This window comes from Diabrotica virgifera, chromosome 6 (assembly GCF_917563875.1).
Source record: "Diabrotica virgifera virgifera chromosome 6, PGI_DIABVI_V3a".
NCBI lineage: Eukaryota > Metazoa > Arthropoda > Insecta > Coleoptera > Chrysomelidae > Diabrotica > Diabrotica virgifera.
The window spans coordinates 180,638,306-180,651,068 of NC_065448.1; the positions used below are offsets into that span (position 1 = coordinate 180,638,306).

A 12,763-nucleotide genomic window follows, 5' to 3' on the forward strand; every position below is an offset into this window, starting at 1 on the left:
GTGATGAGAAGCGAAATATATACCATCTTAAGACTAAGAGATTGGCACGCGAGGCGAGAGGATGTGCTGCCGGTGTGTTGGCGATAAGGTAATTTCAGAATCGAAACCTATCACAATAAAAAAAAAAACACCGGTTTTATCTTTATCGATAATCGTTAAAATTAAAAAGTGTAGTTGTGCGAAATAAAAAATAAACTTTAAAGTGTATATGTTACAGTTCAAGTTGATTATCCAGTTGGAGTTGACTATTCCTAGTTCGAGTCAACTCAAACGGCTGGTTTCAGTAATAGACCAGGGTAGAGAAATAAATATGAGCGATTTCAGGGTAAAAATCAATACAGGTATTTGAAGGTGCTAAATGGTAGGATGGATATAGTTAATTAAAAATACATACAGAGGTACTCGTAAATCGACCTCATTCTTTTATAAAAAAAGGCCAAAGTCAAAAAATATGGTTTTTTGCCTATGGCATTTTTAGTATCATATTTACAGCAAAACTTGTTTTATGAAAGTTGTGTATCATAAAAAACGATTATTTTGAATTTTTACAAGTTAAAATCCATAAAGAATTAACCTAGATAACCGCAAAAAACCACTTTTTTTGCACTATTTTGTAACTGTTAATAACTTTTACCAAAAAGGCCGTAAGAAACTTATTGTACCTTCGTCACAAGGCAATTAAGTGCCTTTATTAGTGTACAAAATTTTAAGAAGATCTATTTGTTAGTTCACGAGTTATGTTAAATGTTTATCCCAGACATCCAATGTTTAAACAATCATTGTTGCCCTAGGAGTATTTTCAGAGATTTTTGGCAAAGTGCAATGAGTTCTTAAAGACTCAACGTACTAAGAAAGTTAAAAAAAAGGATATATTTGTTTTTTAAATGTTGTTAAACAAGTCGCTAAAAAATGGTGAGTTTTTTCCTTATAAACAATTAGAATATCTTTGTTATTTTTTTTAATAAATAATTATAATTGACTGTATCAAAAAGCTGGTAAAAACACATATTAAAAAGAAAAACTAACTTTCTAGGACCAATGATAGTCAAGTTATACTTTTCTTTTAAAAAATCACATCTCTATTGTTTATAAAGATCAAGGGTTGAATTTTGTACAGAATGATAATAAATATCTATATTTTATATTTCAATTGATAAGTACGGAATATCTTCTATTTAAAACAAGTAATAACCGTTTAAATTGAAGTTACTCACGCTGAGTGAGCTGGGACAGTGTGAAGGGAAAATTGTCGGGGTCCAGGTTCGCGCGTCGAAATTTTGCTATAGAATCAATTTGGAGCGCTTGAAAAATTTGACAATATCTCAGCTTCCAGAGAACGTAGAGCCTTCATTTTTTTTAAATTGGAGTAACTCGACGAAAGAATAGCTACTAGCTAATTTTCATTTACCGGAAAAATCGGAAAATTCTGGAAAATGCACTTTTTTATTTAAAATGCGTTTACAACGTTAACACATATAATTTCATAAATATTGTCATGAAATATTATAAATTTGTGAATAAATATTAAAATAAAATTATAGTATATACCTATTTATATACATTTTATTCGTCTTGATGTCTGTACGGAAAACGACTTAATTTAAAAAAATTCTTCATAAAAAATATACCTGGCCATTGACACTGCAATCTAAAAATAATGTGAATTATACAGGGTGCTTCAAAAAAGAGTGGTATATCAAAGAAATATTTTTTTATGGAACACCCTACACCTAATGAAATTTTTAAATTGCCCTTAAAAAAGAAGCTGCACTATACCTAAGTACAGGGTGTTTTGATTTATTTCAATTTTTAGAAAAATGTAAAGATTTAAAAAAATAAATATTTACAAATCTAAGAATCAGTGATAATTTTTTTCTTGGATCTTCATAATAGATTATTCAGCATATTTAAACATATGTTTATTGTAACAAAATTTATAATTACTTAATTGTACATTTTTAGATTTAAAAATTAATGAAAAACAAAAACGTTCTCAAATTAAAAAAAAATAGGTATAGATTGTAATTATTCATCTTCAATAATTCTACACAGTTTTTGTACAGGTTCATTAATTTCTTCCACATTACCCACAATTTCTTGAAATAAATCAATTGTACCGAGCTTTGCATAAGTTGCAAAGATGACACTGACGAAAAGAAATGCTACAAACTTTTGACAGTTATTATAGATGACGAAAGTGGAAGTTGAAGAAGATTTGTTTCAAAAAATTAGGGATAATGTTGAAGAAATAAAAAATTAATGAACCTGTACATAAACTGTGTAGATTTAATGAAGATCAATAATTATCATCTATACACACATTTTTTCTTCAATTTGAGAAGGTTTTTGTTTTCAATTAATTTTTAAGTCTAAAAATGTACTATTAAGTAATTATAAATTTTGTTACAATAAACATCTGTTTAAAAATGCTGAATAGTCTATTATGAAGATTTAAGAAAAAATTTGTCACCGACTATTAGATTTGTAAATATTTATTTTTTTCTAAAATTTTATATTTTTGTAAATATTTAAATGAATCAAAATACCCTGTACTTAGGTATAGTCTAACTTATTTTTAAGGGCAATCTAAAAATTTCATCAATTGTAGGATGTTCCAAAAAAAAATATATCTTTGATATACCACTCATTTTTGTAGCACCCTGTATAATTCACATTATTTTTTGATTGTAGTATTAATTGCCATGTATATGTCTATGAAGATTTTTTTTAAATCAAGTCGTTTTCCGTACAGACAACGATGCAAATAAAATGAACCACCCTGTATATAAATAGATATATACTATAATTATATTTTAATATTTATTCACAAATTTATAATATTTTTCCATAAAAAAGTCCATTTTTCAGATTTTTCCGGTAAATGAAAATTAACTAGTTGTTATTCTTTCGTCGAGTTACCCAAATTAAAAAAAAGAAGGCTCTACGTTCTCTGGAAGCTAAGATATTATAAAATTTTTCAAGCGCTCCAAATTGAACTTTCTATAGCAAAATCTCGACGCGCGGAACTGGACTCCGACAATCGTCCCCATCACATGGTCCCAGCTCAGTCAGCGTGAGTAACTTCACTTTAAAGGGCTATTACTCGTTTTAAATAGAAGATATTCCGTACTTATTAATTGAAATATAAAATATAGATATCTATTATCATTCTGTAAAAATTTCAACTCTTAATATTTATAAACAATCGAGATCTGATTTTTCGAAGAAAAAAGTATAACTTGGCTATTATTGGTCCTAGAAAGTTGTTTTTTCTTTTTTAATGTGTGTTTTTTACCAGCCTTTTGATACAACCAATTATATTTATTTATCAGAAAAAATAACAAAGATATTCTAATTGTTTATAAGGAAAAAACTCACCATTTTTTATCGACCTGTTCAACAACAATTAAGAAACAAATATATTCTTTTTTAACTTTCTTAGTACTTTTAGTTTTTAGTCACTCATTGCACTTTGCCAAAAAGCTCTGAAAATACTCCTAGGGCAACAATGATTGTTTAAACATTCGATGTCTGGGATAAACATTTAACATAACTCGTAAACTGACAAACAGATCTTCTTGTAATTTTGTGCACTAATAAAGGCACTTAATTACCTCATGATCAAGGTATAATAAGTTCCTTAAGACCTATGTGGTAAAAGTTATTAACATTTACAAAATAGTGCAAAAAACGTGGTTTTTTGCAGTTATCTAGGTTAATTCTTTATGGATTTTAACTTGTAAAAATTCTAAATAATCGTTTTTTTATGATACACAACTTTCATAAAACAACTTTTGCTGGAAATATGATACTAAAAATGCTATAGGCAAAAAACAATATTTTCTGACTTTGGCCTTTGTTTATAACAAAATGAGGTCGATTTACGAGTACCTCTGTATGTATTTTTAATTAACTATCTCTCCCCTACGATTTAGCACCTTCAAATACCTGTATTGATTTTTTTCCCGTTTTTATTTTTCGGCCCTGTAGTATAAGAGTTGATTATACATATAAAATGAAGATTTTTATTTAACATTTACTAGTAAAAGTAGACTCCATCTATTTAAAGTATACTCTTCCCAATGCCATTTAGTAAAAGTTGATTCACACAAACAACCGATTCTAGAAATTAAATAATATTATTGGATATTAGGCCAGGAAGTGAAGCATTTTGGAATTTTTTCGTCCAGCATGGAGTTACTTGAAATTTTCACAGAAGGTAGGGAATAGCCCAAGGATCAGTTTCTATATCATGCCGCTGTACGCTAAAAGCTTAGGGGTGATTGCCACCCCATCTCGGGGGCGGAAATTTTTCATTACATTTTGACCATGGAAATCGATAAAAAATGCAATTCTAAGAAAAAAAATGTTCTTTACGTTTTCTTCGTAAAATAATATTTTTCGAGTTATTCGCTGTTGAAGGTAACAGTTTTTCGACGAGGAGATCGACTTTTTTAGAGGGTGAGAATAACTAAAAAATATACATTTAATCAAAAAACTGTAGCTTTAAAAATTTTATCTTTTAAAAACACAAACAAAATCCTTTTTTATAATTTTTCTGCAACCAATACAAAGTGAGATATGGCATGATAAAGGTTAGCTTTTTCGACAAATGCATAATTTGAAATATTCAATGCCATATAACGGAAAAACTTTGCATTTTTCCCATTTTGCAAACGGAATTATACTTTAATGTCCCTATTAAGGTTTACAATGTTTTTATATAATTTTTAAAAATAAGGGGTACTTTAAGCCCCTAAAAATAATAAATGCCCTTGAGCATGATATAGAATATAAAGTACAGGGTGAGATGATCCTAATCCCAAATTATTATGCAAATCGGTGCAAGTCGAAATCATTTTTTTAGGATAAATAAACTTTTTATATATAGCTCCAACAGGGTGGTTTTAAAAGTTGAAATATGATATTATATCATAAAGCATAAATAATCATTATTTAAATAATAAAAACCAAATGTTGACCATATTAAAATTTAAAATGTTAACAAAAGCATACAACGGCTCAATATAGCAAATAAACTACAGGGTAAAATGAGCCTAATCCCAAATTTTTTGTACAAATCGATGCTGGACGAAAAAACGGCGAGCTTTTTCCATTTTTTCAGCTTCATTACCGGGACAATATGTTTAAATCATGAAAAGTAGTTGAAACGGTCAAAACAAAGAGATGCACAGTCATCAAATAAGCACGTGAGATTATACTCGTATAATCAAAATTTACTGAATCGATTCAGGAATAGTCAACTCAAATTAGTAAAAGTTGAATTAAATTTTTCAAATCAACTTTTACTGCTCGTTTTAGTTGGAGTTGACTCGAACTAGGAATAGCCAACTCTAACTGAGAATTAACTTGAACTGTAACATATATAATAATATTTATATCAGTGCTGAGGATAACATTTAACATTTAATTTAAAATGGCCAGTGGCGGAAAAATTCTAAAGGAAACCAATAGAAGGAACGAATTATAGTAGCGACGAAGAATCTAAGAATAAAAAATATAAAGGAGATGAATTGTATTTTGAAAAGAGTAACATGACGAGACGAACACCGAATAAAAGCAACGACACAAATGAAGAGATGATAAAAATGATGCGGGATGTTATGTGGAAAAATGATGAAATGATGACAGAAATAAGAACCATACGGAAAGACCAAAAGGAAACGATGGAATATATTGGGGAGCTAAAAGAAAAAACAAAAAATTGGAAGAAGGTTTAAAAGTGGCAAACAAAAGAATACAACAATTCGAAAAAGAAAGACTGAGAAATAATATAGTATTAAAAGGCCTAACACTGGATCCTAACGACGGAAAGCCAGTAAAGGAGTCAATAGAACACTTTATAGGAAAATATCTCAAATTACAGGTCAAACTGAGACGAGCGGTGAAGATCGGTGACCAAATCTTTTTAGCAGAAATGGAAAACCTAACGGATAAGCTAAGTATACTAAGAAATAAAGGAAAACTGAAGAACCTACAGTAACAAAAGGTGTATATAGAATCAGATTTAACAAGACAAGCAAAAATTAGGAAAATGACAAAAGAAGAAAAAGACAAAGGTAATACTACAAAGATAGGATATATGAAACTGGAGATTAATGGGAAGGAGTGGAAATGGGACCATAATACTGAGAAAATTATACAAATTCACAGAAATAATCGGAGAAAGGACTTCAAAAAAATTAATAGAAAATAATGAGACCGGACTCACAACATTGACGACAAAGGCAATGAATGGGAAAAGCGATAGGGAAAAAGATGATGCACAGGTAAACAAGGATGAAAATAAGAAGAAGGGGAAAGCTAAATTGCAGAAAAAAGGAGAGATAAAAATGGAAACATGGAATGTGAGAAGCATCAATGGAAAAGAGGAAGAACTGGTAGAAGAAATGATAAAACAAAAAATCGAAATACTAGGAATAATGGAAACGAAGATGAAAGGAAAATGTCTTATGAAAATATACAAAGCATATTGGTTACTTTGGGTAGGAGCGGATACAAAAGAGAGAGCAAAAGAAGCAGTTGGAATAATAATTGCACCGAATAGACTACAACACGTTATAGAAGAAACATATGTTAACCAGAGAATATTATCGGTGAAAATGAAACTGATGGACGAAGAAATATGGACAATAATAACAGCCTAAGGAGTAAATGAAGATGCAAGAAAGGAAGAGAAAGATAAATTTTTCGAGGAGCTCCAAATGCAAATTGATAATCGGGAAGAAAACGTAACTGTAATTGGAGATCTAAACGGTAGAGTCGGAAATAACAACAGCGGAATAGAGGAGTGCATGGGAAAAGAAGGAGAAGAAATACTAAACAGAAATGGTGAAAGAATAATAGAAATATGTATGGAGAACACACTAGTTATAACAAATACAAAATTTAAACATAAAGAAGTACACAAATACACGAGAGTACAAGACAGCAGAAACGAAAAATCAATCATAGCTTACTTTTTGGTAAGTAGCAACAAATGGAAAAGAGTACAGGATTCGAAAGTGAAAAGAGGCTCAGATATAGGCAGTGACCACCATCTAGTATTAATGAGATTGAGAACAACAGAGGAAAAAGAAGAAAGGAGAAGAAAGGTAGTAAACGAGAAAATGCAAAGTTACAAATTAAAAGAGGAAAAATGTAAGAAGAAATTCCAAGAAAAATTAGATAATACTCTGAAAGGTAGGGTAAAAAATACAAATACAGAAGAAAAATTGGAATATTTAAAAACCAGCATAATTAAAGCAGCTGAGGAGACTTGCAGGAAAGCAAAAATAGTAAATACTAACATGAGGAGAACGGAATGGTGGACAGAAGAAATACGAGAGAAAATAAAGAACAAAAAAGACAAATGGAAGAGATACCTAAGCACAAAACACCCGGAAGATTACGAGGCATATAAATAAAAAAGGAAAGAGGTTAAAATAGCGGTAAAAGCAGGAAAAGAAACGTCATGGGAGAGATTTGGACAAAAAATGACAAAAAATTATTATAGGGAAAACCAAAAACTCTCCTACGGCGCATTAAAACAACTCAGACAAAAGAAAAAGCACACGATGCCGAATATAAAAGACATGAATGGAAACGTACTAACAGAAGAAAAACAAATAACGGAAAGATGGAGAAAACATTTCAAAGAGCTAACTCATGCAGACACGGACAACATAGGGGAGATACAAGAAAGGGATGAAGAACAACAAGTGGAATCCATAACAAGGGAGGAATTAGAGAACGCAATAGAAAGAGTAAAATTTGGCAAAGCACCAGGCAAGGATCATATCACCCCGGAAATGATAAAATTTATGGGGACAGAGGGAATGAGTAGCATGAAAGGACTAATGAATGATATCATAAATAGAGCAGAATTACCAAAGGACTGAAAGAAAGACATTATATTACCAATACACAAAAAGGGAGACAAGAAAAACTGTAATAATTACCGAGGCATCACCATATCAAGTATACCTGGGAAGGTATTCGCAAGAATAATGGAGACAAGAATAAAAACTCAAATAGAAACAACTATGGAAGACACACAATGTGGATTCAGGAAGGACAGAAACACGCAAGGCCTAATATTCACATTAAGATAAGTAAGTGAAAAGGTAATCAAGAAGAATAGAGAGATACGTATGTGCTTCATTGACCTGTAAAAGGCGTTTGACAAAATCCGAAGAAAGGAGGTATGGAAGACACTAACAGAAAGGGGAGTCGACAGACACATAATAGAAATAATAAAGGATATGTGCAAAAATAATACAAATACAGTAAGAACAAATAACGAGGAATCCAGAGAATTTACTACAAGTCAAGGCATCAAACAAGGATGCGTGCTGAGTCCACTGCTATTCTGCGTGGTACTGGATGAAGCGATAAAGAAAGCCCAGAGAAGAATGAGAAAATTAACATTAGGATACTGGCAAATGAAACGGACTCAACTGTCGGAGCTACTATTTTCAGACGACATGGTATTGATAGCAATGAGCAGAGAAGACCTACAGAACAATCTTGAAATCCTAGATGACGGAAGAACTATCAAACATAAATATGTTTGATAGAGAAACAGAGGAAACGAAAATAATGACAATTTCAAACACGAGGAAGACACACGCAATAGAATTAGATGGGAAACAAGTAGAAAAAGTGGAACATTTTAAATACCTAGGAGTAATAATCGAATCAAATGGTAAACAAGACATAGAAATAAACGAGAGGATGGGACGAACAGGAAGCTTATTTAACGCTATGAAAACAACATTTTTGGGGAAAAAAGAGATACCGGAGAAAGTAAAAACGGCAGTCGTTAAATCAGTAGTTAGACCAACATTCATGTATAGCAACGAGACATGGACATTGACGGGGAGACAAAAATCCAGAGTCAATGCCATGGAAATGAGGTTCCTGAGGAAAATAGCAAACAAAAAGAGGACAGACAAAACACGAAACAAAACAATTAGGCAAAACCTTAAACTAGAACCAATCAATTAAAAAATAGTAAAGGGACAACTTAGATGGTTCGGGCACGTGTGTAGAATGTCGAACGAGAGGCTACCAAAACGAGTGTTTCAAACGAGAGTGCAGCGGAAAACAAAAGACGAAGACCAAGAGCTATGTGGGTAGATGAAATCAGGAAAGAAGTCGAGAAGAAGGGATTGACATTGGAAAGTGCAAGAAACCTAACGCAAGATCGGAAAGCATGGAGACTACAATGCCAAACTCAACTCCACCAGCCTTACACCTACAGGTAGAAAGGCTTAGGACTAAGTAAGTAAGTAAGACTAATAATTCAAGGAAAAATAGAGTGTAGGAGAAGTGTAGGAACGAGATGCGTTTCCTGGTTGAAGAACCTGAGAGAATCATTTGGTTGTAGCTTAAGGCAACTGGTCAGAGCAGCTGCCTCGAAGGTTAGAATAGCCATGATGATTGCCAACCTTCGTCGCGGAGATGGCACTTAAAGAAGAAGAAGTAGACAATAAACAACTTTGGAGACAACACGCAGCCCTGTCGAACACGTCTATTGATCTTTATTTCATCTGATACAGAGATATTTATGTATTCGCATTGCAACTCCTTGTTCATAGTAAACATTGTTTACTATTCGGATCTCTGTTGCATCAATGTTGGTTTATGTTGTACTATATCAAATGATTTGTTTTGGTCTAGAAAACAAATATATTTCTTCGTTTACATACAAGCATCGTTGTTTTAAAACATTATAATAAAAGAACGTGGCACTTGTGGTGTGCCGACAGAAGTGAATACTTCATAGCGCGTGATTACTATATAATAACACAAGACCATGAAATTTTATGTCTTTTTTATATAACATATTTGTTATTTATTCGATTCGATTTGATTCGATTAGATTTTATTTCATTTTATATAATTTTATTACATTTTATATTTATTTTTACACTTTTTTTTTTAATTTTTTTTCATTTTACATAATTATGTATACTTAATTTTATTTAATTTTACACAATTTAATTTATTGTTATTTGGCTTTATTTAATTTTATATGTTTTTTCTGTATACGAGAATAGCTTCGGAACAATAATATATTTATTAAACTGAGGTACCTAACTTAAACAATACAAATAAATTTTATTTAATTTTACTTAATTTCATATATTTCCTTTAATTTTAATTAACTTAATTTAATTTTATTTAATGTGATTTACTTTTATATAATTGCATTTAATTGAATTTTATTCAATTTTATTTAGTCCTACTTATTTAATTTTATTGAATTTTATGTATTTTGTATTTTTACAATGATTTCCAAAGTGGAAATCGAAACATCAAATATAATTAATTTAAAATATGTAAAATTATGGCTTACTTACACCAAAAATACTAAAATGCATTAAGCTTTCTAAGGAAAATAACACTGGAAGAATAATAATAATTATATTTCATAAATTGAGGTAATTGTAGTACTTAAGTAACTAATTGAGGTAAGTTAAACAATAATGTTCAAAATTACGACAATCGCTCGAAAAATGTATGTAATTAATAGACCTAACATAATAGCTCTGAACAATTACAGGGTATTTAAATACACTACAATTACATACATACATATACATAAATTAAGGGGGTAGGCGCAAAATCTTGGTCCAATGCTATTTAAGTGCATTCATTTTTTTTCGAATCCTGAGAAAACTAATAAGTCTTTTTAAAAAAATTAAACGCCGAATGAAAGATTACATTATTACCGATTGCCGAAGGTCCCTGAAAACTTCTATAATATTTATTTTAATAAGTTACATGAGTGAAAAAAAAGAGCAAATTTATTGTGATTTTTAATTTCAAACATTCCATACAAAAGAAACTTCTTGTCTATTCTAAGTACTTTTGGCCCTCGGTAATAATGTAACCTTTCCTAGATTTTGCGCCTATCTCATTAAGAAAAATATTTAAAAAATCAACTTACCATCACTTTATAAAACTGTCACTAGGTAACTTAGTCTCATGGGGACCGAATTAATAAAACCTAAAGCCTAGTTAAACTCACTCAACTGTTAACCGTGTACTAAAGACGTATGTAAATCTATCACACCTCTGTATTATGAGAGTAGTAGTACCTCTAGTGAGAAGTAGGAAGATTGTATCTAGCGCCCCACGTGTTCGGGAAATGAACTAAAACAGTTGGCGGCTAATTAAATTAAAAACGTAGGTTACGAACAATTATTTGCTACTAAAATCTTATTTAAAAGTAATGCAAAATGAATATAGTCGCAAAATAACAATAATTAAAACTTTATTATACGCCCAAAAATATATTTATAAATTACACAAAAATTAATGTTCTCTCTAGGTAGTTTTCCACTATGTACTTATGATGCCATTTACAATGGATTGCCTTACAATGTTGCCACGACTAAAGTTTTTAACAAATCAGCGGATTTAAATTAAGTGGTGATTTTAGTAAAACTTAGTACAATATTATTTGAAAATAGTAGGTACATAGTTACAGGATACCTTTTTTCCTTATAGTCCATGCTTTCACGGTTTTTGCTCGAAATTTTAAAGAACCGCTTGGATTGACATTAAATTTGGCATACATATAGCTTACATTTCAAAGAAAAAAAGTGATATTGTGCCGATATGTGCTTTTGCCCTGGGGGTGACTTTCACTCCCTATTGGGGGTGAAAAAATATATGTCCAAAATAACGCCGGAAATGGGTAAACGGACTAATTTTAAGTAACTTTTGTTCTATTCAGCTTTTTCGCCAAGTCAACACTTTTCGACTTATTTGCGAGTGAATATGTTCATTTTTTAACAAAATAACCACATTTTTAAACGGTTTTTCGGAAATAACTCAAACAGTAAGTATTTTGTCGAAAAAAACGTTCTTAGCAAAAATATAGCCTATAAAAAAGTAAAAAAAATGGTGTACAAGTTTGGTCTCTGAATCTCGTAGAACCAAAGTTATAGCCAATGAGAAATAGATTCATATTCACCAAATTTCAAATAGAATATTTCGACGCAAAATATCCAAAAAATTAAGCACTTTTTGGGAATAACTCATTATAACTTTTTTAAAGTGTTTAAAAAAAGCTTTATTTTTATTTTTACAAAAAGTTTCTAGCATTAAATTTAAGCAAGTTACGCTCAAAATAAAGTTGGTCCCTTTTGTTTTTGCAAAAAAAAATCGGGAAAACCACCCCCTAATTAGCAACTTAAATGAAATTAATCGTTACCGCTCCACAAATTATTTTACTTATGTTGTATTTATATGATCTGTATATTTCAGCGATTTAAAGTACTTATTTTTGAAAAAATTTGGTTTCAAATTAAAATTTTTAAAAATTTGAATTTTGAAAAATATGCTTTTTTTCAAAATAACTTAAAAATTTTTAGACATACCAAAAATCTCGAAAAACAAAAAAGTCAGATTTGCTTTTCTGAATATCATGTATTTTTTTGTTTTTCTGTTAGACAAAAATTGATTGAGATTTGGTGTTTCTAAATTTGCATACATTCGTGATCAGTGACTCGTTCAACCCCTTTTAACTACAACGCTTTCAATAATAAAGACTTTGAACCGATAAAACTTACAGATCATATAAACAATATATACACGAGTCAAGAAACTTGTAAAGTCGTGACGATTAAGTTCACTTATGATACTAATTGGGGGGTGATTTTCTCGATATTTTTACCAAAACCAAAAGGAACTAACTTTATTTTAAGCGTAAGTTGTTTAATTTTGATGCTAGAATTTTTTTTATAAA

The 12,763-nt window shown here is 30.4% G+C and overlaps 1 protein-coding gene across 1 annotated transcript in view; it reads right to left on the minus strand.

Annotated features, from left to right (window-relative positions):
* Nucleotides 1-11,104, minus strand: part of LOC114338973 (sodium-coupled monocarboxylate transporter 1-like) — a 179,808-nt gene extending 168,704 nt beyond the window's left edge. The window contains exon 1 of the mRNA XM_028289597.2: nt 10,958-11,104. The gene's annotated coding sequence lies outside the window, so the exon portion shown is untranslated. The remainder of the gene's footprint in view (nt 1-10,957) is intronic.
* Between the last annotated feature and the right edge of the window lie 1,659 nt (nt 11,105-12,763).